The 27,355-nt window shown below is 44.8% G+C and overlaps 1 protein-coding gene across 4 annotated transcripts in view; it reads right to left on the bottom strand.

Moving 5' to 3' along the window:
* The window catches only part of MRAP (melanocortin 2 receptor accessory protein), a 264,031-nt gene that overhangs the window by 27,798 nt on the left and 208,878 nt on the right, over nt 1–27,355 (bottom strand). The window contains exon 5 of one of the 4 annotated variants that reach the window (XR_011283469.1): nt 21,977–26,732. The exons of 2 other annotated variants lie outside the window; for them this stretch is intronic. The gene's annotated coding sequence lies outside the window, so the exon portion shown is untranslated. Of the gene's footprint in view, nt 1–21,976; nt 26,733–27,355 lie in introns of those variants that run through there. One more of the 4 variants, XM_069636340.1, reaches the window with a different exon arrangement.

The raw sequence follows: 27,355 nt of genomic DNA, 5'->3' as shown, positions 1-27,355 counted from the left end.
AATAGGGATACACTTGGATACTAAAATCCATGAATGCACACAAACCAATGATCTGCCTCATATTGACGTAAGAAGAGTTGGGCATTAGTTCTAAAATCCGGCAGTAATGGTATTAGCGCCACCAATAACGCTCCGCCAGATCAGGACCCTGAGCAACTAGCGCCAGACCCAAAGGGTACCGGAGCAATTACAGCCATTGCTATTACAGCCGTCGCAATTACAGCCGGCGCTAACAGTGCCAACAACACACAGCGCTATTACAGCCGGATCACAACTCCATGTGTGGCGATATTAGTGCCCAAAATCAGTCCTAATACAGCTGAGAAGCACCTCCACCCAGAGGTAATTGAGCCCAGGTGCCATAAATAAAGCCACAGGTACACACAATGCACACCAGAGGCCTACATAAGACACACCAAGGCCCCAAACACTGCTACCAATACCATGCAACCATTATATGCTGGAAGCTGGGACAGGCAGCTGATCATGCTGAGCCTGGAGCTTGAGATGCAGGCCATCCAGGCCAGGGCAGAGGGAGTACTGGCGGCTCAGAGTGGAATGAGGAGGAGGAGGAGGCGGTGGAGGAGGAGAATGGCACCAGCAAGGCGAGCACCCATCCCCGGAACCAAGCCCTCACCCTGGGTACTCAGGGACAACCAGTTGGTTACTGAGTATCGCCTGAACAGGAAGATAATCACAGAACTGCTGGCCACAATCCAGGGTGACATCAGGAGCAGGATTAGGATCCACACAGTGGTGCCCCCGCTACTGGGACTATTGACAGTCCTACAGTTCCTCAGTTCCTCATTGCACTGTCTGCCACCCAGGCCCAGTTCAACAACATGAAGGCACGGTTTTATGCCACTGCACAACTGCCCAATGTGATATCAGCCATAGACTGCACCCATGTAGCGTTGGTGGCACCCCAGCCCCATGAGGCCGCCTACAGGAACCAGAAGCACTACCAATCCCTCATCATCACCCACTGCTGTGCCCGCTACCGAGGTTCAACACAACATCACACTGCCAGGATACACGCAGAGGCACAAAGGACAACGGACCATGATAACAAACAAAAACAGAAATGGGGGATAGCCAAAACTAAAGGAAGAACTTCATGTCAAGAGGATGCACTGGCAGCACCTGCACCTACAGAGGCGGGATTCCAAGGGTGCATGCACATGTTGTACACACCTGGCCACACAGATGCTGACAGACACAAACCACTGCCATCATGATGACACATCAAGCCACATGGACCACAATGCATCTTGAATGTGGCACATTGTAGATCCAGACAGCAGCACCCAACAGTATGCCCACCCATGCCACAGCCATCTGCCAACGTGTAGTCACCTGGGACACACCACAGAACACCCACCACAATAACACAGAGTGCATGTACAGGACAAGGAATTTGTGGCATTAAATACAAAGGATGCACACCCATCATACATACACATTGCATGGGCAGGATGCACACACTAATGCTCACGGCTAACAATGGCCAGATACATTGAGACTGCAGACCCATGCATGAGACGAATGACTGATGTCGGTATTTCACCCTATGCAGGTGACTGTGGATATCGGCAGCTGGTGTGGCTGATGACCCCTGTGCGTCACCCACGTAAACCACATGAGACTGCTTACAACCATGCCCACAGCCAGACCCGCATATGCATAGAGCGCCCCTTTGGACTCCTAAAGGCACGATTCTGGTGCCTAGATCGCACTGGTGGAGTCCTCATGTATGCCCCGGACAAAGTAGGGAAATTAGTATTGGTGTGTGCAATGCTCCATAACATTTGCCTGAGGAGGAATGTGCCCCTAGCCCCCGACGCTGGCAGGCCAACCCCAGAGGAAGATGGAGAGGATGGCCATGTGGCAGGAGCCAGAGCACACGCTCACAGAGATGTGAGGGAAAGGATACTTTACCGACAGGCACCGATAGACAATTACTTCTAGAATAGTGACCTGACTCAGTACACAACCAGCACAGTGTGAATAGAGTGCACAAGAACACAATCATGAATAAACGTGCATGATTTCAGTTAAGCAGATGTTAATGTAACTTGTTCAAACACTATCCCCATTTCCCCCACCAACACCCCAGCACACAATCCCTCCTCCCCCACCTACACCAACACCCCAGCATACTATTCACCCTGCCCCCACCCACCATCGTGTCCATGGCAAGGCCACTCAGGCCAACAAGAGTCATGACATTTACAAAGGCCTTGCCCTCTTGTAATAGTATACCAGAGGACGGGGGGGGGTGTTCGTATCAACACTGTCACAAGCCAGCAGAGTATTTGGGGCCTGTCCGAACCCAGGGTTTGAAATTGAGAGGAGCTGGGAGCTATTTCGCTCCTGCTTGTAGCCTAGAAGAGCCTGGTTAGCTTGACAGCAACAGCTACCAGGAACTACCTTTGGCTCCCCAGGCTAACTGATGCCGAACAAACACACCTATGTCAATTAAACTCTGTGTTTCAAATTTAGAACAAAAGGGGCCATAAATAATGGACACAGTTATATATATCCATCGAATGTGAAAGTTAGATTTGCAGAACGCTACGTACTGGCTCTTTGTTCCCCAGTGGTAGCACCTGGTCACTCGTTAATGCTGGGTACCCAAGAGTTGCTGTTAGCTCCTGCTTATCCAACCTTAATTTCGAGCCCAGCAAACCCTTCCCCTCAGCAATAACGGAGAACTCAGCCATGGGGCAAATAAACTGTTTATTCTGCAAAAGACATGGATTATACAGGAAACAACAAAATCTCCAGCAATCAGAGCTCCTGAGCCTGCGTCACTTGGTTTTGTCTCTTAGTGATGTCACAACCACCAACCCACCCCAAAAACCTACGGGCTGTATCCATTGGGTATCTTGGGTGATACTACCTATGGAAATCCCCTATTTTAGTTGCTCCATTGGTCTTCCCATGGCAGGTGGGTTTGCGTTACCCTTCCCCAAAACTATTACTTTGTTGCAGGGTCACTCAAAGATCATTGGCCCCTGCAACATTATACACCACTCCCGGGTTGGAGCATCTGGATTGGCTGCAGCGGGTCTCTCCAGCCTGGGACCCTGTTCTGTTCACAGCGCTTGGTGTACCTTCTTAAGGTAATGAGAAGTACCGCGTGTCCCCTTGTTAATAATAATAATAAATATTTTCCATTTATATAGCGCTACAAACCCTCAGGCATCTGGGTGCTGCTTATCATTACCCACAGTGTGTGGTGCTCATTGATCGACCTCAGAAGGACAAAAGGCTGAGTTTGGCCCTCCTGGGATTCGAACCTGCGTTGGCAGGCTCTGTGCGGATGTCAAAGCGAGCACCCTACTCGCTGTGCTATCTGACGGGCAGATAGCACATTGTTGCCACTGATATGGCCACCTAGCCTGAGAGAGTGCCTGCAGGTTGCAATGTTCGGTGGCCAACGCATGTACCAACATTGTCTGCTTCGCTGGGAACAGCTCCTCTTCCCACCATGAGTAGATAGCCATTTTTCGGCTTGGCTGGGTCACGTGGGTGTGGACCACAAAACTGACCTTTTTGGTCTGTTATTAGTGATGATTTTATTCTGTTATATTCAGGTATTTTCCAACCACCCTTGTCCTTGGCTCCAAACACTGGCTCTGTGCTTCACATTGCAGAGTCTGCCTCTCCTCTTCCATATTCTGAGGCCTATGGTTTCCTGCGGATTCACTACTGTCATCCTATGGTTTCCCTGTATGCTCTAATATTTTCGTTATATATTAGTAATGATCAGGGCCTTACAGGTTCTTTGTACGTCCCTGTAGTTCCTCATGGTTAGTTGCGATGAAGTGAATGCAAGCTAGTTCCATGTGTGCTTTGTTCTCCTGTGTCTCTGCATTTGGCTAGTAAAAAGGAAAAGCTTCTGACAGTATGTATATTTATCTGTCCTCTATCTACAGAACTGTGTAAAAATGTTCTTTGTGTGTGTATGCTTGTCTACGTAACTTTGTGCAGGAATGCAAATTTACTTTAAAGACTAATGTTGCTATGTCGCGTTGTCGCTAATTATGGTTTTCATTATTAGTCAACCTGATCCAGTGATGAGGCACCTCTATCCGAGAAGACATCAGCTGGATAGGGTTTGAACGGTTGTCTAAGAGATTATCTGTTCCCATACGTGGAATACACTGGTCCTCCTGGGGTTGGCCAAACAGCGAGTGGCATCTCTCGTTTCTTATCCTTTGGGCTGACATGCACATAGGGGACATGAAGCTCATTCCGGGGACCCTCTCTTCACTCTTCTCCTGACTCCGAGCATCCAGGGAACATGAGCGCTGAAATTACGGTAATAGCAGAGCAAAATAATTCAAAACGTGGTCTCCTTACACGTGACCTGTAGCTGGAAAACAGAGGGCCTCATTACAGGTCCGGCGGTAACCTTGCTGGTGCTACTGGGGGGTTGCCGCCTGACCGGTAATATTTTATCGGCGCCTGACTTCCCGGTGCCACCGGGAGATTACAACTCCGGCGGCCCGGGAAGTTAGGCGCCGGTAAAATATAAGTCCCCATTCCCATAGAGTACTGTAGGACTCTATGGGAGTGGGGACACGGAAGCACCGGAACCGTTGCTAATGGTGCCAGTGTTTCCGTGAAGGGTTTGCCTACTGTGGCCGCTGCGCCCGGCAGGGTCAGACCTATTGGGCACATCAGCTCTGGTAGGCAATGGTCGTAGTTTGCCGGTCCGGAAACAAGGGTGCCGGTGGGCTTACTGGCACCATTGTTTCCAGACCAGCAAACTTGTCATGAGGCCCAGTGTCTATTCATTAGCTTCAGACACAGATAGGCGCCTTCCTTCACTCCCCACACAGTTCAAAGCCAGATGCCTAAGCCTGATGTCTAGGAAATAAAGGATGGTGTCTTATTTAATTGGAAGAAGCAGTTAATTGATGCCGCTCCCCCATCACTATTTTTTGATCATGTGTTGATGACCTGTCAAATGTTCAAGGTTGATAAGACCAATTCCAACCAAACACAACTCTCAAAATGATGCCTCCCTGTAATTGTTGCATTGGCCAATCGCCTGTTGCTAAAATGATATCTTTCTTACCTTTATCAATTTTGGGGTGGGGCCATCAGATAGTAATATCCATTGAAAAGACTAACCCATATATAAACTATTCCCAATTCCCCTAACCAATCCCTCAACCCTGAACATTTTTGCAACTAAGATTGTGATGTGATGTTGATCATGACGTATTTCGTGATTAAAACCTGATGTTTCGTATTGGAGAATCAGAGAGCTTTGGAGACTTGCATGCTCATTGCTGTTCCTGCTTTAAGTGGATTGTTATTAAAGTTTACTTTGCCATTTACTTTGACTATTTCCGTCATTGGGCTGGGATTTCCCGGCCTGTCTGTTCCGCTTGCTTTAGAGTTTTTTGGCACCCCATTACATAACCTTTTCAGATCTGCAGGATTTGGCAGTTCTTATATTTGCCTTAAGCAAATACTGGGCCTCATTACGACCCTGGCGGTAAGGGGTTAACGCCAGCGTTAGCTGCGCCGACCCCTTACCGCCAATTACGAGTTCCCCTAGCGCCATGGAGGTTTTAACACCCGATTTTAGCGGGTGTTAAAATCCATGGCGCTAAGGGACCATGGAGTTAATTACGCCACCGTAATTTACGGTGGCGTAATTAACGCCTTCCCCACTCCCATTATGCCCTATGGGGCAAAAATGGGAATGGGGAAGGGTAAATGGGGATTGGGGACTTACCGCCCCGCCAAGGTCGGAATGGGGCGGTAAGTCCGCCAACCACCATGGTGTAAACGTAGTTTACACCATGGTGGTAAAGTCACGGCCCAGGCGGTAACTTACCGCCTGGGTCGTAATGAGGCCCACTGACTTAGTGGGCAGAGTGGCCCCTGGGCAAAATGGTCATACAGCAAAATTTCATACAAAATTTCCAAATATTCTTGCGCCTAAGTTCCTTGCAGTCATCAACGAATATCTGCTTGTGAATAGATTGCCCTTCGTCCTTGAGAGAGGTGAATGTTGAGCGCTCTGAGGCCTATGGGCGGACAGCGCTATATAAAAATAAATAAAGCTATATAAAAATAAATAAATATAGACAGTTAGATAGTATACCTTTGCTGAGACCACTTAAGCCCACAAATAGGTGTAGGTCCAGTGGTGTAGCCAGGAATGCAAATCTTGTATTACAGGCAAACAACATGGCATCACCCTACTCCACATCCCCTTTGTTCTCATCCCACTGTATCTCAATGTATCTCGTTATCTCATTATTCCTGTTTCTATTGCTTTGTGTACCCTTATCACTCTTCCTTGCTCTTCGCTACAGTCTGGGTAGCTCTGGCAGGGTAATGTTGCCCCTATTTATTGGACAAGGTCTCAGCACTGCAAGATCACTACCGGTGTGATAGGCACAGTTTAACAAATACCCCATATACCACAACATTTATTTAGAGCTATTATTGACTTTCTTAATTGCATTGCAAATAACAGATGTTATTATTACCAACTAAATGGTACTGAATTTATCAGTAAATCTGGGTGAATGGAACCTGCTAGAATTAGAACATACGCAGGCAGGTTCCACAAATGTATATGGAGGTCTACACATATATGAACCTCGCTCTTCTGGATGAACCCTCTCAATTGGCGACCCTCCCCTGGCTCGCCCTGACATTCTCTTTCTGTACTCTTGCTCTTTTTCAGTTCAGTTCATAGAAGCTTTATTCGAAGTAGGTTGTCCACATGAGTACAATGTTAAAATACAAATATCCATTCACAAGCAACCATAAAAACACTAAGATAAATAAAGTAGAATAACACATAAGGTACAAAAGATAAATATAAACCATAAGACCATGATGGTTATATCTGAAGATAAAACTATGCCAGCTATAATTAATCCATTGCCAAATGGCCCAAGAAGCATCCAGTACTTAGGCAAACGCCTAAGGCAAACGCCTAGAAATCTGACGCTTCCTCAAATGCCAGGCACGATAAATGAATTTGCCAGTGAAATAAACCTTATTAAGGTAATTTGTCGCCCTGCACAAGGCCATTGCTTCCCAAGTATGATGAATATTAGCAGCTTTGAACATGGGTACGAGGTAGTTGCACCTCAAAGGTCTATAACCATTACAGAGCAGCAAGAAGTGTGTTACTGTTTCATCACTGGAATTGCAAACCGAACAAACAAAGTTGTTTGGATCGCACCAACTACCAGTACATTTCTGCACCTTCAATGTGCCCATGTAGAACTCCGAAAATAACTTGCGGCAAATGGTGGTATTAGCATGTCTAAGTATGGTTCAAACCCAAAGACCTGTTTAATTTGTAAGTGCAACTGCCCTCTAATTACAGGAACTCTCCAACTTCTGCCTAGATAGTTCCTTCACTGCCTTAGCTAGCATAGGCTTGCAGCCCCTGCCCACGGGGCTGCAGGTCCACCCACATATTCTGCTGGTTTAAAGCAAATAATCATTTCTTTTACATGAACTACCCACTGAAGCGAGCAACCTCCCTCAATAGAGCGGACATAAAACAATGCCTCTCTATATTTCCCTAGTTTTGAGTACTCCAAATTCTTGCCCAATACAGTATGGGCTTAAAAATGCAATATCCGAGCTAGTGCTAAAACTGCACTCAAAATGGAGTAGGGGATTTGGCGAACTATTTGCAAGCCACAGAAGTGACATCAGAAATGTATTCTCTAGGGTCACCAAGGATGAACGATTTGTGTAACCCCAAATTTCTGAGACATAAGGAGCCAAGGGCAGTGCCTGTAAATTATCTCTATATCAGGAGATATTGATCTGCAACCATGGGTTGCTGCAAATGTTCCGACCCCCGCCCGCTACCTTTTTCCAGTGCAACACATGATTTAATGAGTTGATCTTGCCATGAACCACTATCATTGAATCGAGTTCCTAAGTAGTCATATTCCGTGACCTGCTCAAGCTTGCAGCCATCAATTCCTCTTGTTGTGCAGTGCTCCATTGCTTGGCAGCAAGGATCGCTCTGTATCAATCCCAAGCATGCATACATACATATTTCTCTTCTGACACACAACAGTACACTGTATTCCTACCTGCTAAGTAGGAAAATTCTAGAGCTAGGTACTGTAGACAAATGACTGTCCACGTGCCCGACTACTTTATTCACACTCTTTCTGCTACAAATATGCTGTGGGCACATGCAAGGTCACCTTATTATGCAGTTTTCAAACACAGGACTTCTCATACTAGAATTCAATGTGATGTGAAGCTGGCTAAAAGGGAAGACTATTTGAATATTTCATAAATGGAATGAGACATCCTGAGATCCTGCCCGATGAGCTATACTGCCTTCAAGAATTAGAAAGACCTAGGAAAAGTTTGTTTGATAATCTCAAGTGCTTGCAGTCATTTATTAACACAGGCATGCAGAATGTTGCTATGGATACCGTGGCTACCATTTCTAGTTCCACAAAAAAAGGGAACACATTTTTGCACAATAGACCTGCAAATATGCACCCTCATCAGCTGTCAGGAATGGCTCCAAACACAGCTGACCTGTAGCCAAAATGGCCTTTTGAGCCCTAGGCAATGAGGATGTATTTCAACACTCATATAATTATACATTTTCTTTATTTAGGTTTCTAAGCGCTGCGTCATATTCAAATCTGTGTTGTGCTGCATTGTCTTGCTTCCAACACAAACACCTTACCCCTGAGCTATCCCCCCTCACCAATCCACAATCACATATCACAATCTGTTTATGCCACTCCATGGGTCATATGCTGCTGTTTAGCAAAAACATGGACAATGAAATGTTGGTTAAGATCTATACCTCTATGAACACATATACGAACGTTGATTATTCTGGAGGCACTACTTTCCCTCCTATGGTTATTGGCATCACTATGTGGCTTGACTTTTAGTAAAATTAAGTATGAAATTTCCCCACTCATATTTCTGGCTAATACAGATTTATCAAGTGTGGGTTTCCAATGGTGCCCGGTGGACTTGGAAAAACAGGGTACTAAGATGTACATTCCACCCAGGATATTGGATAAAAAGAATATAACTGTGGATCTAGAGATCAGGAAGAAAATGTTGGCTAAAGTTTACCCCCTCTACAGCTAGCAAGAAAGCTACTGTTTAAATTAACGTTCTCCCTTTTTCAAGCTACAGGGTGACAGTGTCGCTTCGCCCTGCACTCATGTCCGGAAGAGAATTGCCTGGCATTTCAGTGCTGGGATGCCCTTGTAAGTGGGACCATACTGCTATAGAAATGGATATGTTTCCTCTGTAAAAAGCACAACTGATTGTAGGCTCTTATTAGTGGGTACATTTCCGGAGAACAGTCTATGTGACTGTGTTTGTTCTAAGTAGAAAGGTTCTCACATTTATGGAAACGTTTGGAATGCTTGTAGTTTTAAACTACGTTAGTAAGGGTTACCCAGATGTGGACCCGTTGCTCTCTTCCCAGAAAGGCACGACACCACAGCATAACAAGGCAAAAACACTTGTCTAGGGGTGCTGGTGGCACTCTTATTCAGCGGGAATTTAGCTAGCATTTCGGTCCTGGACTGTCCCTGTGTGCCAGAGACTGACATGTAAATAAATATTTCTCCTCTGTGGAAGGTACAGTGCGCTAAAATATAGCTTGAGATGCTTCTGCGTGGGAACCATCCAGGAGCACAGGTTATTTGGCTATGTCCATTCTTCGTCAAGGGGCTCCCACAATGTTGGCAATCTCTAAAGGTTTTATGGTGGGTGCGTGTAGTTATGGTTAAGTTGCTAAACTCATAAGAAGACCACTTTTTCTGCGGCTTATAACTTATAACTTCGCTCCCCCTGGAGGAATCCTCACCAAACTTTGCAAAAAAAGTATATGGGCCACTCTGAATCGATTCGCAAGTTTGGTGAGGTTTTGTAATGGCTGGGCGGATTTTCACCAAATTTTTGGCAGGAGCGGAGGCTTGGGTCAGAAAGCGTGCTTTTGTGTGTTGGTGGAAATCTGACCAGTACTTTTGTTGCAAAGAACTGAAACGTACGTCTTTAAAAATTAGTGATAGCTGGGTCCCATTTCCCTGTTCGCTCCACCGAAAGAAGTGTCATTGGCTTGCAGTATGCAGTGATGTCGGCGAACATTAGACATGGCCGGTGGTTGGCTGTAGAGAAGCGTGCTGTGCGTCAAAGTTTTTGGGAAACGCTGCCGTGTTGTATCGGAGGATAGTGTTGTGGTGTGTGTGCCAAGCCCCTAAGGCATTGTGTGCATGGCTGGGCCTCTTGTATGTAACAGTGTGGCCACTAAAATTAGTCATATCTGGCTCCGCTCCAGCGTCCCATTTCCCTGTTCGCTGCGCGGTCATAATTTTCATTGCGCTGCAGTGTGCGGTGACGTGATGTGCGTCAATCATTTCCGATAACGCCGGCACGTTGTATCCGAGGACAATGCAGCAGTGAAAGGGCGTGGAAAACATAGTTTACGGCATCTGGTGGTGGGAAGAAGGGATGGAAAGGGTGGGAAGCGAGAAGTGCTTCATGTGATATATCTCATTAGAAGAAGACGGTGGTGTGCCAGCGGTATCTGTGCATAATATGCCAATTTCGCAGTTACCTCATCAGGCAACAACCTTGTGTGGTGATTGCAGGCAGCTTTCGTTATGGCATGACAGCCCCAGCGGCGATCTCTTTCTGTGATGAGTGGTGGCAGGCTGAATTGCAGAAGGGCAGTGCATTCCACATGACACGAACATTTAACCATAGTGTGTACTATGGCGTGGTGTGTGTGGTAAGTCCATAGCCCCTTTGATGCATAGCTGGAGCCCTTGCACAGATAATAGGTCCACTGTTTGAAAAGGTATGTCCACTGGTTGCAAGTAGGTGCCACATTGTTGCTTTGTGTGTGTGGTTTGGCTGCATTGCGCACATTGTTGGTTGCATGGGTGTGGTGATTATTTGTACGTCCTACAGTAGTCGGTGTATGGGTGGAGATGCTGCAGTGAGCAGTCGTGCAGTGTGTCCACTGGGTGCACTATTGGAATAGTATACATATAGAAGAGGTTACAGTAGAATTGGTTCTTATTTGTGCTTGGGCAATCTGCATTGCGCAGATTAGTAAGTGTTGCAGTGCACTATGCAGTATTGCTTCTATTTACGTACTAGAGTTTTGGGAGCAGGACCATGTTGTGACGATTGTGTTGTTTGGTTGGCATTATTACAATGCTTTGTGAATGGAAGTGGGTTGCGGTGCCAAACACTGTAGTATGTTTGTGCATTACGGTAAGTGGAACATGTGTGCTTGCATCCCTGCTTTATGGTGCGGGGGTTGGGTAGAAGTGCTGCTGTCTATGTTGTCTTTCTGAATTCTGGCACATGCCTACATGTTCGCCTGCATGGCTCTGTTATGTTGTAGTGGGTGTGGGCAAGGCCTAGACTGTTGGGTGCATGGCCGAAGGCCGTAGGCCATGCCCCCAACAGCCTAGGCCTTCATCACAGCCACCACAACATAATGCAGCCATGCAGTTGTCACTCTACATGCATTTGAAGTTGGTGACTTTTACACAATGGTTGTGGAGGCCATTGTAGACTTGGTAGAACATCAGCAGTGTGCTGCTATGCGTACACTGGCATATGGTGTACATCATTGCCCCTGTTCCACAATAGGGAGCCACATGTCACCATTTGCGTTTGCTATAGTTAGGCCCTTATAAGACCCTTGCTTTAGGAAGTGATTTAAGATATTGCAGCAACGAAAAGACGTGCTCGTGCTCAGCAGCACACATGTAAAATATAGCCAATATACACAGCCTCCTACATACCGTTCAGCACACCCAACGCACTGTTATGCAGCCATGCATGCAAATATGTGGCCAGGATGAAAGCTGGCAGGCTCAATTGCAGATGGGGAGTGCAGTGCACATGACATGAGCTTTTAAACATAGCGTGTACTACGGTGTGTTCTCTGTGATGAGGGCCTAGCGCTTTGCATGCATGGCTGGAGTGGAAAGGGAAAAGGGACTGACTCTGCTTTACTGGGGCGCGGCCTTCACTGTAGCTGGGAACGCGCACGTGCCACATCCTGCCCTTTTAAGGATGGTTGGCATGGAAATGTGGGAATTACCCAATCAGGTGACGAGGGTGTGGTTGACAGGAAGGGGCGGTGATATTATTCCCCAAAACTCGATGCAGTGAGGTTGGTAGAGATGGAGGGATGCAGAGTGCTGATCGTGGGTGATATCTTTGTGCAAGATCTGCACAGGTATGCCGTGGAAAGAGGCTTTGCTGCTAACTTTCAGTTGGAAGGAGTAGAGGCTTTTTGAGGCACAGTCTATGAGTGGGGTTTCAGTGCCATGGTTCTCCTTTGTATATGAGTGGCCTCTGTCGGTACTGTTGATGTAGTCGTCATGCATTATGGGGCACTACATTTGGGGTACATGTCATGCTCCATCACCTCAAGAAGTTGATGACAGCAGTGATGCAGATTTTTCCCACTGCCAAGGTGATTTTCTCATCCATTTCACCAAGAGGAACATGGGACCATGGTGGTGTATTTTGTCCACAGCCAGAGGTCGGGAGGTGTTTCATAAATAGAAGCATGTCTGACTTTATAGGCAGTGCTTGGATGTTCTGCACCGACTATGACAGCATTAATGAGCAAGATTTGCAGTGGTTCCAAGATAATGGCATTTTTTGCACCTCCATTGGCAATGTTGTTTTGTTTGCCACTGTGCATGAAGCGTTGCAGAGAATCCTGTAGAAATGTAAGAGAAGCGTTCACCATCAGTCGGTAGAAATGTCAGGAGGAGAAGCAAACAGAAACTCATCGAAAGAGAAAAGAATAAGTGTATGCTAGCACATACATACCAAAAACAGGACAAAAGAAAAAAAATATATATATCTTTTCAGACACAGTACTAAAGACCCAAACCCCTACCCTGTTTCACACTCCCCCCTACCCTCTTCCTGTCATGAACTACAGAACACGCCCCTTTTGGACTTCCTGGTCCTTGTCTCAAAGGGGCTTACACTCCCTTGTACTCCCAACATGGCCGTCCACTGTGAAACACCTTCCTCGCTCTACACCTTGGACGTAGCGTGTTCTATTAATAGGCCACGCCTCCCGCGGCTCCGCGCGTTTCAATGCTATTGCGAAGTAGCGACCAGACGTGTGCTCCGTAGCTTGCGGTATTGTTTTCCTTGCTTCTTTCCAGCCAACCCCATTCCTAGTCCCTTTCCTTCCTTTCTTGATTCCTGGACTCGTGTGCTAGTAGCGCACTCTGTAAATTTCCCGGATTCCTGGATCTTTGCATCCCGGAACTTTGAACGCACGCTGGAGTCGGAAGAGACTCGTGCAGCCTTATTCAAGACTCGATCCGTCCACAAGAAGGCATTGATCAAGAAATCCAGCAAAGATCAAACTCAGGTGAGAAGGGGGGAACTCCTTGACAGTTTGAGACGCCACCCGACCGAACTCGATATGGACATGGAAGCGGCTGTCCAGGACCTGATGCGTGGCATGCAAGAGCTATCAACCGAGGTGCAGAATCTAAAGGCGGAAAACGCCGCTCTCAAACAATTAGTTTGATCCCGTGATTCTGCCACAAAAGAAAGTGTGTTGCTGCGCGGCATAGTGGACAAATACGATGGGTCGGCAAAAACCCTTCGCGGATTCCTGGATTCATGTTTGGTCCACTTTACTTTTAAGCCCTACTACTTTTCAACTCCCAGGGCTAAGGTGGGGTTCAGAATTTCCCACCTTTCAGGAAATGCCTTAACCTGGGCTACGCCCCTCGTTAATTCCGGCGATGCTCTCCTAGATGACTATGATGGCTTCATACAAGCCCTTAAAACCATGTTTGACCGTCCAGAGCAGGTCTATAGTGCCCAGGAACGCCTGTTAGACTTTCTGCAAGGATCCCAGGATATGCTCACCTATGTTACCCGATTCAAGCAATTAGTCAAGGAAGCTGATTGGTTCCCTGAGGCGAGTTTTACCCTTTTCAGGCGAGGAATGAATGAGGAGATGAAGGATGAGTTGGCCAGAGTGGCTCGCCCAAACTCATTCCAGGCACTAATGGACCTTGCCATGCAAATAGATTTCCGTATCCGGGAAAGGAAGGCAGAGAAGAAGAAATCCAGAGGTAATCCTCCGAAGCCGTCCTTTGAGAGTACCACCAAGATGGACACAAACCCAGGCTCAATCTCTGAACCAGAACCCATTCAGACCTATATCCCCGCAAGAAAGGATGAGAAGGATTCATACGGGGTTGTGCATGTATTGTGCTTCAGACAAACACTTGGTTAGGGAGTGTCCTCTAGCCCCTCCTCGGCGTTCGGGAAACGCCAGCTCCTGATCCTAGCTGGAGCAGAGCTTCGGGAGAGAGTTGTTTGCTCCACATCAATTCCATCCTTGAACTCTCCTGGACAAAACAATTTGGTGACACTATAGGCCTTCCTGTCACCCTCCAAGAGTAAGACCTATCCCATTTTGGCCTTGGTAGACTGCGGAGCTATGGGAATTTTCATTGATCAAGACTGGGTTGTTAGTCCTCATATTCCGTACGAGACACGAAGCACCATGCAGCCGGTGGAAGCAATCAACGGAAGACCCTCACTTCAGGACCCATAAGCCTGCAGACAAAAGAGATCCAGCTTTCCATAAACCATCACCAAGAGCAGATTACATTCGACATCATTAAGTCAGATCATCACCCCATGATATTGAGTATGCCCTGCTTACAGAAGCACAATCCGTATATCAATTGGACAGCAGGATCACTATTCCTAGGCTCAGAGTTTTGTATGTCCCACTGTCTATTCCTGGATCCCTCCTCGACACCCCCTAAAGAACCACTAAGAGACCAGCAAACACCACTCATGGTTTCCAATATCATACAAGTCCCAGAGGCCTATCATGGATATGCTGATGTATTTTCAACTGCCATAGTCCAGGCCTTACCCCCTTACAGACCTGAAGACTGTGCCATAGATACAGATCCCTCAGCAGTGATTCCCTTCGACAGAATGTTCATCCTTTCCGAACCAGAGAAAAAGGCCCTCCGAGAATACCTGGATACCAACCTTCAAAACAGCACCATAAGACCCACAAAATCTCCAGCGGGTGCTTTGTTGTTCTTTGTTCCCAAGAAGGACACCAAAGTACTCAGACCTTGCCTCGACTATCGTGGCTTAAATCAATGAACCCTCAAAGATCAGTACCCACTGCCCCTGATCTCGTATATCCTGGAAGCTGTGAGAGGCGCCGTAATATTCACGAAGTTGGATCTCCGGGGTGCCTATCATTTGATCCGTGTCCGGGAAGGAGACGAATGGAAAACAGCCTTTAGAACACCCTTTGGTCACTATGAATATCTAGTCATGCCATTTGGACTAGCAAATGCCCCCTCAGTTTTTCAACGTTTTATGGATAGGGTGTTTTCTGACATGTTATTCCTCTTCGTCATTGTCTAACTGGATGACATATTGAGCTTTTCCAAGGATCCTCTAAAGCATGAAGAACATGTAAAGGCAGTGTTACAACGACTCCGTGAACACAAACCTTTAGCCAAACCCGAAAAATGCTTGTTTCACGTTACTTCTGTTCACTACCTAGGATTCATCCTTAGCCCAGAAGGAATTGGTATGGACCCTTTAAAAAAGCTAAAGGCCATACTGGCATGGCCCGCTCCCACGTCCGTGAAACAAGTACAATCCTTCCTGGGGCTTGCCAACTTCTACTGGAAGTTCATTTCTACCTTTTCCGAGATCGTTCAGCCGATCGTTGCCCTCTTGAAGAAAGACACCCCCTTTATCTGGTCTACACCGCAAGATAAGGCATTCCAACGTCTAAAGAGAAAGTTCACGCAAGCCCCCATCTTGGCCCAACCCAACATAAATCAGCCATTCCTAGTGGAAACGGATGCCTCTAACTACGCCATAGGAGCGGTCTTGAAGCAGGAACTTGAGGATAAACTAGAACACCCCATTGCTTACCTCTCACGAACCCTGACTCCCACTGAGACACATTGCTCCGTCCTGGAAAAGGAACTGTTAGCCATCCGCCAAGCCTTCACTGAATGACATCTATTTCTGGGTGCTAGATATCCAGTTCAGGTCCGCACGGACCATCGGAATCTTCAAATTCTACAGTCGTTGGAGTGCAGGAACAGTTGTCAGGCGCGTTGAGCCTACTTCTTTGCCCAGTACCAATACCAAATTACTCATGTTCTCGGATCACAAAACCTGATTGCTGACGCCTTATCTCGACGTCCTGACTATGTAACCACTGAAGACAGGGCCTATCCTAAGATGTTTCCCCACACGATCTTTGTAGCTCAAGCAGTCAACCTCCTGGAAGAAATTCGAGTGCAAACCCAATCCTCTGACCTCTGGAAGGATATTTCAAGGAAGAATCCATGAAACCTAAGAGTTAAAGAAGGATATTTATTCAAGGACAATGCACTGGTCATTCCTACACAGAAATTACAACAAAGAATAATAAACCACTGTCATGATACTCTTCACTACGGACATCGTGGCATAACCAACACCCTCCGTCTCATACAAAGACAGTTTTGGTGGCCTGGAATGAAGACCAACGTAGAGCAGTACATCAAAGCTTGTACTATCTGCAGTGAAAATAAACATGATAACAAGAGACCGGCGGGTCTTCTACTGTAACCTACACTGCCAACAAGGCCATGGGAATTCATTGCTACAGACTTAATTGTGGAATTGCTACCGTCCCGAGGATACATGACCATCATGGTTACCATAGACTTGTTCACTCATATGGCTCATTTTACACCCCCGTGTAAGCTACCATCCTCATCCGAGCTTGCTGGAATCTTCCTGGAACACATATTCCGTTTACATGGACTTCCTTCCAAGATCATATCTGATCGAGGACCTCAATACGTCTCTCAATTCTGGAAACATCTCTGTCGCATTTTGGGAATCCAACCCGCCCTCTCATCTGGTTATCATCCCCAAACCAACAGGGCCACAGAACGTGCTAATCAGACCCTGGAGCAGTATCTTCGATGTTTCGCCACCAAGTTTCAGGATGACTGGTCGCTCCTGATACCCGTGGCTGAGTTCGCCTACAACAATTCCGATCATTCAGCACTTAAGACCAGTCCCTTTTATTGTAGCCAAGGTTTCCATCCATCGGTTCTACCCTCTGTTCTCCCTCATCCTACACCAGTACCTACTGTCGACTCCTGGATAAAAACCCTCATCAACGTATACCAGGAGGCCAAAGAAAACTTAGAGACGGCCAGAACACAGACTAAGAGGTATGCGGATTCCAAAAGAAGACCAGGTCCTCCTTATGCAATTGGTGATCAAGTCTGGTTGTCCTCGAAATTACAACCCGACCTCTACGGCCAAACTAGTTGGCCCCTCGGTACTATGGTCCATTTCCCATCAAGGAAATTATCAATCCAGTTTCATACCAGATCAGACTACCAGACTCCTGGAAGAAAATTCACCCAGTATTTCACACATCCTTATTAAAACCCTCCACCCAATCCTCCCAGAAATCCTGCCGACCTCCTCCTCTGCTGGTCGACAACCAATTGGAATATGAAGTATCCCGAATATGTGACTCCAGGTATAAACGGGGTCAGCTTCAATAACTGGTTGAATGGAAAGGATATCCTCCTAGTGAAAGAACCTGGGAACCACTTTCTAATCTCAAGGCCCCTCGACTGCTCAGAAGATTTCACCTTATACACCCGGGCAAACCCGGAGGAACGGGTCTTTCGGAGGAGGCATGCTGTCATGAACTACAGAACACGCCCCTTTTGGACTTCCTGGTCCTTGTCTCAACGGGGCTTACACTCCCTTGTACTCCCAACATGGCCGTCCACTGTGAAACACCTTCCTCGCTCTACACCTTGGACGTAGCGTGTTCTATTAATAGACCACGCCTCCCGCGGCTCCGCGCGTCTCAATGCTATTGCGAAGTAGCGACCAGACGTGTGCTCCATAGCTCGCGGTATTGTTTTCCTTGCTTCTTTCCAGCCAGCCCCATTCCTAGTCCCTTTCCTTCCTTTCTTGATTCCTGGACTCGTGCGCTAGTAGCGCACTCTGTAAATTTCCCAGATTCCTGGATCTTTGCATCCCGGAACTTTGAACGCACGCTGGAGTCGGAAGAGACTCGTGCCTTATTCAAGACTCGATCCGTCCGCAAGAAGGCATCGATCAAGAAATCCAGCAAAGATCGAACTCAGGTGAGAAGGGGGGAACTCCTTGACACTTCTTAGCACAAAATCTCTGCAGATTATGCTATAGTTTCAGGATTACAAGTGCCACATCCAGCCATTTTCAGGATGAGAGCCAGGGAAATGAGACTGTGAAGGCTAAGGCATTGCTCAATATGGTTTGTGGTTGTGGTGTGCAGGCAAAAACTGTGGCAGAAGGTCTCTTTGTACAAAGAAGTGCAGAAGCCTATGGTGGAAGTGTGCAAGGTAAGGGGCAGGCATCTTGTTTGTACGCATGCATTGTATATCCTTGTTTGAAGTTGGTAACATGCATTCAGTGGTGCTTTTGTGCGATCATTTTTGAAAAGTTTGTCGTAAGTGGGGTACTGCGGGAAAAAAAACCTATGAAGTGTACACGGTATGTGGCAGGCATCCTGTTGTCATGAATGCAATGTGTGTATGATATGATATGATGTGAAATTGTTTGATATGGCATTTATAATGCGCCTATACACTAGTTTTGGAAGGCGCAACGAGGGAAAGGAAGGGGGAACAGAGGGGAGACAGAGAAACAAACCTACTAAGCCAGGTGGCACTCAGATCGCCCAAGTGCATGGGGAGAGAGAGGAGAAAGTGCAGTACATGGGAAGAAGAAAAATTGACAAGAAGTAAAAATACGGCCAGATGGTGGCAAGTTTAAGGATAAGTGCAGACACCAGGAGGTGGTGGAACTGTTAGGGATACAGCAAACAGTCCCCAAGTGAGGGGTTTGCCAGAAAGGTAGTCCAGGGGTGCAACTGGCGGGGGAGGTGGCCTTGGGCCAAGATCAGAGGGTGGCCAGGTAACCAGTACAGAATCAGTTTCAGGCAGTAAGTCAGCAGGGGAGAGGAGCAAAAGCAGAGGCAAAGAGAAAGATTTTGAGTTGCTTACGGAACCAGCGATGGTTCTCCTCAAGTTTCAGGGAGGCAGGGAAGCTATTGCAGAGGAAGGCCCCAGCCAAAGAAAGAGATCTAACATCAAGTGGTTGCTTGCAGAAGCAAGTGACCCTGAGGGAGTTGGAGGCGGATGAGGGAAGAGCTCGAGCACGGACATATTTAGGAAGTGACAGTTGCAGGTATTATAGCCCTCGGGCCCAGAAGGCCTTGTGCATAATGAAGAGGGTTTTCACCTTATTCCTTGCAGGTACTGAGAGCCAGTGCAGATATTTCAGTCCCTGAGAGATACCATCCCTGGGCTTGAGGCCAAGGATGAGGTGCACAGTCGTCTTCTGGATGAGTTGCAGAGGGCGCAGAGTAGAAGCAGGCAAATTTAGACCAAGGCTGTTGCAATAGTGCAGCCTAGAGAGAACCACAGCTGTGGAGACAGTGAGCTTTTCGGACCTTGCTTTACGTTCCGAATATACATTCAGTGCTGGTTTTGGAGCCACATGTTTACAATTTCTGTAGGACTTGGGTTAGTGGGGAAAGAAAATTGTACTATTGTCGAAAGGAAAGTTCCTGTTTCGATATTACAACGTTGCAAGCATATACAATTGAAGTGTCACTTCATGGCAGCGATTAGGAGAAGAAAACATTAACATTTTTACTAACGTAATGGATGCTCAGTGGCGCATACCGTGCGTACAGCCACTTATAACGGAGTTTTAACCATTCCGCAGAAATAATATTCATACCTTGACTTTGTGGTGATGGGTGCTCATGTGGATGAATGTTAATGCACAAATCTTGCATGCGTTCACTCAACTTTCTACTGGATGTGCTTTCCAATTACATGCCACTTGAAGGTTGAATGTGTAACGGTACTTATGAAGCGTTGTACAGAAGTGACAGTGTTAGATGATAACGTCTTGGAAGCCATTGGTGGATGCGTGTGTAACTATTTAACAGTACCCAATGAGTTAGTGATGGACAAACATTAGTGGAAAGGGAAGAAGGACTGCTCCTGCTTTACTGGGGCACGGTCCTCTCGGTACTTGGAAAAGCGCACGTGCCACATTCTGCACTTCTCACCATGCTAGCCAATAGAAATGGGACTGTGGGGATTGTCCAATCAGGTGCTCAGGGTGTGCGTCACAGGAAAGGGTGGCAATCGTTTTTTTCATAACTTTTTGTAGTGCGGCTGGCAGACATGGAAAGACGCACAGTTTTCATAGTGGGTGATGCCTTTATGGAAGATTTGTTCGGTATGCCCTCCAAAAAGGCTTCTGTGGCAATTTCAATTTGGAGGCAGTGGAGGCTTTGTAGTGCAGTGTCGATGTGTGCTTTTTCGGCTGTGTGCTTGCCGAACGTTGACGCGTGGCCACTTCCGCAACTGTACAGGTTGTGGTTGTGCACTACGGAGCCTTGTTTTTGGGTTACATGCCTTGTTCACGTGTATACCGTCAACTGAAGAAGTTGATGAAAGCAGTGAAACGCATTTTTCCCACTGCCAAGTTGCTTTTCTCATGTATACCACCAGGAATAGTATGGGACTATTCCAATGAATGTTGTCGCCAGCCAGAGGTCGGAAGGGGTTTTATCAACAGAAGCATGTGTGACTTCTTGAGTGCTGCTGGGATGTTCTCCTGTGAGAATGACAACATTGGTTCTCGATATATATACACCTTTTCAAGGCAAATGGGATGTCTTTGTCAACCAGTGGCAATGATATTTTGTTTTTCAATCTACAGGCTGCACACAAGAGCCTATTGTAAGAATGTGAGCTGAATTATAAAACACAAAAATACAAAATCGAAAGACAAGTTGTTTCTATGGAAGCACCTTTACAACAAAAAAAAAGGCTCTTTTCAGAGCCACCTCTATTAACGAAGTCCCCTACAATGGTTGCAAGTTATTCCTTCGCTCAAGGCGCGCACAGCATGAAAAGTCTGCAGACATCGAAAGAGTTGCAGGGTTGCACGTGTCACATATGCCCCTTTTGCAGATGGCACCATAGAAACTGGCCTGTGGGGGCTACGGGATTGCACAATAAGGTTTCTGGGTGTGGTTTGTACGCACAGACTGTGGTACACAGTGTATTTGTGGACAGAAATGCAGAACGTGCGGTTATGGCTGTGTGTTTCAGGAGCCACAGCGTACGCTTTTGGGGAAGTTCTGAATACATTGATTGAAAGTGAACAGAAAACACTGCAGTAGTTGCACATTTTGCATTGTATCATGTGGGTTTGTACTGCTATGGAGTACCTACAATGAAGTGACTCATTTTGGTTCTACTTTGTGAGACTTTGGTGACGCACGCTGATGTTCACATTACTGTTTTCATTGTGGAGGGAAAATGACACAACATGTTACACGATTTTCAGTGCTATTTGCGATGAAGGAGGCACTGGTCCAGGTCATGCGTCTGTTTCCGATCTCCTGCATAATTGTTTAGCGCATTAAGCAGAGACAGATGTGGCTCCGTTATTTTTCATGTGCTTCAGAAATGCAGAAAGCGCTGTCCATTGTGTGTTTTTACGTCATGCGCTAATGTCGTACTTCACAAATTGGGAATATGACGTTCCAAAGCACAAAAATGAAAGCACACTACATAGAAAACCAGTTTCATCCAATTTGACTCTCCATGGCAAAAGCCATCATCCAGACAAACTGAAAGTGAGCATTCCTTATGGAGAGATGATTTGTGCCAAAACGTAATTGTTCCACAGATCTAGATTTTCAGAATGAAGCAAGTAATATGAGTGCACGATTTGTGGAAAGAGGTTATAAGGTTACATATTTTTTTTTAATTGTAATATTAGTTTATTACAAACTTTTATCACTTTTTTTTTATCACATTTCAGCGTTCGACATCACAATACAAGAGAAAGAACAAGGAAAAAAAAATAAAATAAAAATAAATCACAGTCATTTCATTTCATTTCATTGCATTATTGTCTACCTTAAGCGGATTACGTTAATCACAACTCAGGCTTTAGAATGTAATCAAGATAGTCATTTATTGCACAAGTTAACTTTTGGTTAATTCCGGTCAATGTCAACCACCACCAATTCTTCATATTTCCATTAATTGGGGCGAATTTGCTTAGAAAATGAGTCCTTGGAATTTTTACTTTAGGGCATGCAATAACAAGGTGTTTTAATGACTCAATTTCTGTTGTACAGTATCGGCAAAGGTTATCCTTTGTCTCCTTCTCTTTTTTTTAATAATAACATCTCTTTTGTTCTGTATAAGTTCAATCGCAACCTTAGAAATTGGTCCCGATGATACCGTGATGGAAATTGAACTCTATACTTCGGTGGCTGTTCGACTCCTTTTAATGCAGGCCCAAGATAGAGCGATGAAGTGAGAAGATTATGTTCAACTTCATTTTGTATCCAGAGCCATCTTTTCAGTTTCTGCTTGGCAATTTGTGGGCGATGTAATACAGTTTCTTTGTCAATATCGGCTTGATTTAAGATGACATATAGCAACTCTACCCAGTGCTTTAGTAGACCAACATATGGGAGATTTGTTTTTGGCGCCAGGATCCGATAGGGTGGAGCTGGTACATCCAGGTGCATTTTCCTCCAGAGAGCTATCGTTTTCCAAAGTACTGTTCCATATAAGGAATCAAGACATAATTCATATCTAATAGCTGCATTAGACACATTTTTTGGGAGTTTAAGAACATTCTTCCAAAATGCACCCTCCAGAACTGACCACATTGATTTATTTATATTCCAACAAGCCTTGCTTCCGAAGGTAATTGTTGGAACTACCTTCCGCGAGTAGAATGTCAAGATAGGATTTAGGGAACATTTTCCATACTCAGCATGCAGTCTAAACCCTTGTAGTGAAAACATTTGCATGCGTTCTACTAGGGCTTGACACCAACTCCATTCCCGAATGGATGGGTTAAATTGGATACCCAAATAGCGAATAGACGAGACTGATTCAATTAATTCACCTGATATTTTCCATGGAAAATCTTTAGCTCGTTGGCTACTCTGCACACCAAATTTCATAATTTTCATTTTTTTAACATTGACTTGCAGCTTGTTCCTTTCAAGATAAATCTGGAGAGTGTTTAGTTATCTTTACATCCCAATTGGAGTTGAATCAATCAGCACCAAATCATCAGCATAAGTGACCCAGCTTATTTGTTCATCTTTGATTTTTGGTGGGAAAGCTTTTGCCTCCTCAAGATATTTTGTCAAGTCAGAAATGAAAAGCTTAAAGAGCAGGGCTGCAAGAGGAAAGCTCTGTTTAACTCCTTTTTCAGTCTTTATTTCATTGGTGAGATCTCCTTGGTAATTAATACGAACACGAATTCTGGTGTTTTGATGTAGGGCTATTATTGGTTGCAATAGTTCTGGAGGACACAACCACGACTGCAGCTTTTCCCATAAAAGGCGTATATTTATACTGTCAAACACCTGTCGAAGATCAACAAAGGTAAGGTAGAGTTGTTTTTTTTCTGTATAGCCTCAAGCTTTAAGATGTGCAACAGGGTTAGATTTAACTCAATGCCTACTCCTTGCATGAAGCCAGTTTGGCGAATGTCCGTAATCCCTGCATTGGTTGCCCATAATGCTAGCTTTTTTTTGGAGGCAGGTCGCAAAAAACTTACCTATAATATCTAGTAGGGCAATCGGGCGATAGTTTAAAGGTTCGTCCCGATTGCCCTTTTTATAGATAGGAACCACAATTGCCGAAGACCAAGAAATAGGTATTTTCATTTCACTTGCGATTTTCTCAAAAAGCAGCGATATAAATTGCGACCAAGAATCTTTATTTGCTTTTAGAATGGAATTAGTCAGTCCATCTGGACCTGCAGCTCTGGAGTTATTTAATTTTTGAATTGCAGCTGCAATATCTTCCGATGTTTCTATAACATTCCAAGGAACATGAATCAGCAATTTTGCAGTTGGACCTGCATCTGGTGGTTTACCAAAAACAGCAGTAAAATGTTTGTCCCATGTACTGAAAGCAATGTTATTCATTAGCATACAGCTTTGACTTAATGAGCCATTGTTAAGAATCACCCAGATCTGTTCAGACTTGATTTTTAAAGTTAAGCGAAGAATCTCTTCACCTCGTTCCTGGTCTCGAATTGTGGAAAAAGACTTCAACCAATTCCTGTATTTTTGCCTCCTTTTCTATATGGCGAATGCTGTATTCTCATTCCGGGCTTTTTTTAAACGTCGAATATCTTGATGGAGTGTTCTTTTTGCTTCTTTCACCAATATGTTTGATACATGTTTATTTACACAAACCATAGTTTTATTTCCACATGATTTCAACTTGAATTGTGAAATTAGTGGTGCATATCGATCACCGCACTTGGGGGACGGACAGTCGAAAACATAAGCTCTTTTAGTACATTGATTTGTTGATTATTTATCCTCAGTCTATTTGTTCCTTGATTGATTTGAAGGACCTGAGGATTTATTGAACACAAGGTCTCACTATATAATCTCCATGTTAATTTTAAGACATCATGATCGCTTTTAGACGTTTTCTGAATCGATAGATCATCAATTTTACAAAGAAGATTTTTGGAAGACCAACAATAGTCTGTCATCGAAGAGATGTTGTTACGGTGCCATGTTGGTCTAGCGGGAATGTCTCCTGTGACGTTTCCATTTAACATGATGCAATCTCTTATTTTTAATTCAGCTAACCACTTTCGTCCTCTACCTGATGTCCGATTAATTTTTGGAGCAGAGCAACTCGTGGCAAGGGCTGTATTTTCAAGGAGAGGAAAGTTCAGATCACCACAGATAATTATTTTCAAGTCCCAGTATTTGTTCATCCATTTGTCGATGATAAAGGTGACAGATGACAAATACTTCATGGTTGAGATCATTGCCGGGTTTCAATAAGTATTTATTAATAACAAGTAGTCACTTTCCTTTGAGCTCTGGTGAAATAATTGCAAAACTGTTGCTTGTACAAATACATTTGGGTTTTCAGTTGCAATTATATTCCATTTGTTATTGATTTTTATCATAGTCAATAGACCAGAATATCATCTCCCTTTAAGATTTTTGCCAGCACGATTAAGTAAAGTTATGTAACCATCTCTGTACGGGCTTTCTCGCAGCCACGTTTCTTGTAGACATATCCCAAAATTTTCGACAAATGTAAATTGTAATTCATTAAATAGATGGGAGAAACCTCTAGTGTTCCAAGAGAAGAGCGAACAGCTATCTTCTCCGGAGGTACTCGCCAGCTACTGAGTGTTAAATTGTATTATTGGATTAGTCTCAATGGCTTTGAAGAACGTGCTGCATTTCATCTTGAAATTGGATGATGATCGTATTACATCTCTAGGATTACGAATATCATCTTCAAGAAATTCATTTGTTGCTGGTTTGCTTCCTATCTCATCTTCTGATAGTAATTCAAAGCCAAAGAAGAGGAGCTCCTCTTTCGCTGCCAACAGGGTTTTGATGATTAGATGTGATTTAATGTGTAGGATCACCAAATCTGAACGAATTTCAGTTACATATTCAACAATCAGTATATCTTCAGATGAAACTGTACGCAGTGATGGCATGCAATGAAACTATTTCATTACGTTTCCACGGTTTAAATTGACTTCATTCTTGATGGACAGTATGTTTTCCAATTGGAGTTTCCATCTTTTAACTGCAGGATTAGTTGAGTTCGTTGACTGAATCCAATTGTCGGCTCGCGTTGTATTTTTTTTAAGCTGCGCAGAAGTCAGTTTTGGGTTTACATTACAAATCTTCACATTTATCTGATCAGACATAAATTTGGACACTTTGTTCAATGATTGCTGATTTTTTTGCTGACTGGAGAGATTCTGTTTTGACGAATCATCGTCCCAATTTGTTTATCTATTACAGAATTGGTTGTTTTAGCCAATTCAACTGTTGGGTTTGGCGCCTTCACAAAAGAAGGGGAGACCGTACTTCCAGAAACAATTGAAGAGTCCCCGGCTTCACTCTCCTCGATAGAATATGTTGATAAATCAACCAGATACATTGTAGCTGTTGACGGGAGGACACATTCAGCCGCATCTTCCACTCGTGGGCGTTAATTTGTATTGGAAGAACCCACTTCTTCATTCACATTTTCAGTCCTTTTGTGACAGTCAGAATTGCATTTACGCGTCAAGAGACCGGGTTTTGGAGGTGTCGTCAAATTTCAGATACATTTCTTAGAAGTGTTAGAGCAACCTTTTGGTCCATTAGCTGCATTTTTCGTTTACTTCAGCGCGACTTTAGACTGCTTTTTTGTAATACCCTTTGGTTGAGCTGGCAAGGTTTTGGCTGTGCCAGTAAAGATTCCAAATGAAGCAGTTATTTTTGTCAATGTCAGCACTTTTGGCAACTGTTCTACTCCTCTTGTGTTTGAATCCCCAGAGATGGTCATTGGAATCACAATAATATCACATGGGGTAAGATCTTGATCAGGCTCCATTAACGCCTTTGAGAGTTCTGTGTTTTTTACGGACGCATTTAATGGTGGCGCATCTTGACTCGGGATCAAATGTATGGCAACTTGTACTTGATCGCTCGAAGGTAACGCACTCATAGCGGCTGGCACAATTAGGTGACAAGCTCTTTCATTCTGAAAAGATATAATCAAGGCTTATAACTGCACTTCAAATAGCGAGAGAACAGACCTGTTGAAAATAAAATTGTTTAAGAATAAATATTCAGGATCTATTAGATTCATTAGTAAATTCAGCAATCAGGCCAATTAAATCAGACATATCCTACAAAAACATTGGTCTATTCTATGTGCAGATGTAGACATAGGTAAAACTATTGGTGATATGGCTTATGACATTTGGTAAGGCTAAATCCTTGAAAGACTTAATAGCTCCAAGTATGATTGATAGTAGTAATCATCCTGAGAATTGGCTAGACAATCTGAATCAAACAACAGGTTTTAGTAAATGTAAAAACTGTCAAATGTGCAAGTATGCAGACAAAAGAGTCACAGTCAAATATGTTTACAAGCTGAATAATACTTTGAAAATTAAACAAAGAAATAACTGTTTGACCAAATTTGTTGTTTATGCTATACTATGTCCCTGTAACCTAATGTACACTGGGTCGACCATCTGCCAGTTGAAATTGCGTATTCTCCAACATTACAGGGCCATCCTCAATCAAGATGTCACTTACACTTCGGCTGTACATTTTATGGAAAAACATTCCAGTAATGCAATGGGAATTAGGTTCTTT

This window comes from Ambystoma mexicanum, chromosome 7p (assembly GCF_040938575.1).
Source record: "Ambystoma mexicanum isolate Mex_15411 chromosome 7p, UKY_AmexF1_1, whole genome shotgun sequence".
In the NCBI taxonomy this organism is placed as follows: domain Eukaryota; kingdom Metazoa; phylum Chordata; class Amphibia; order Caudata; family Ambystomatidae; genus Ambystoma; species Ambystoma mexicanum.
This window is presented reverse-complemented; position numbering and strand designations above follow the sequence as displayed.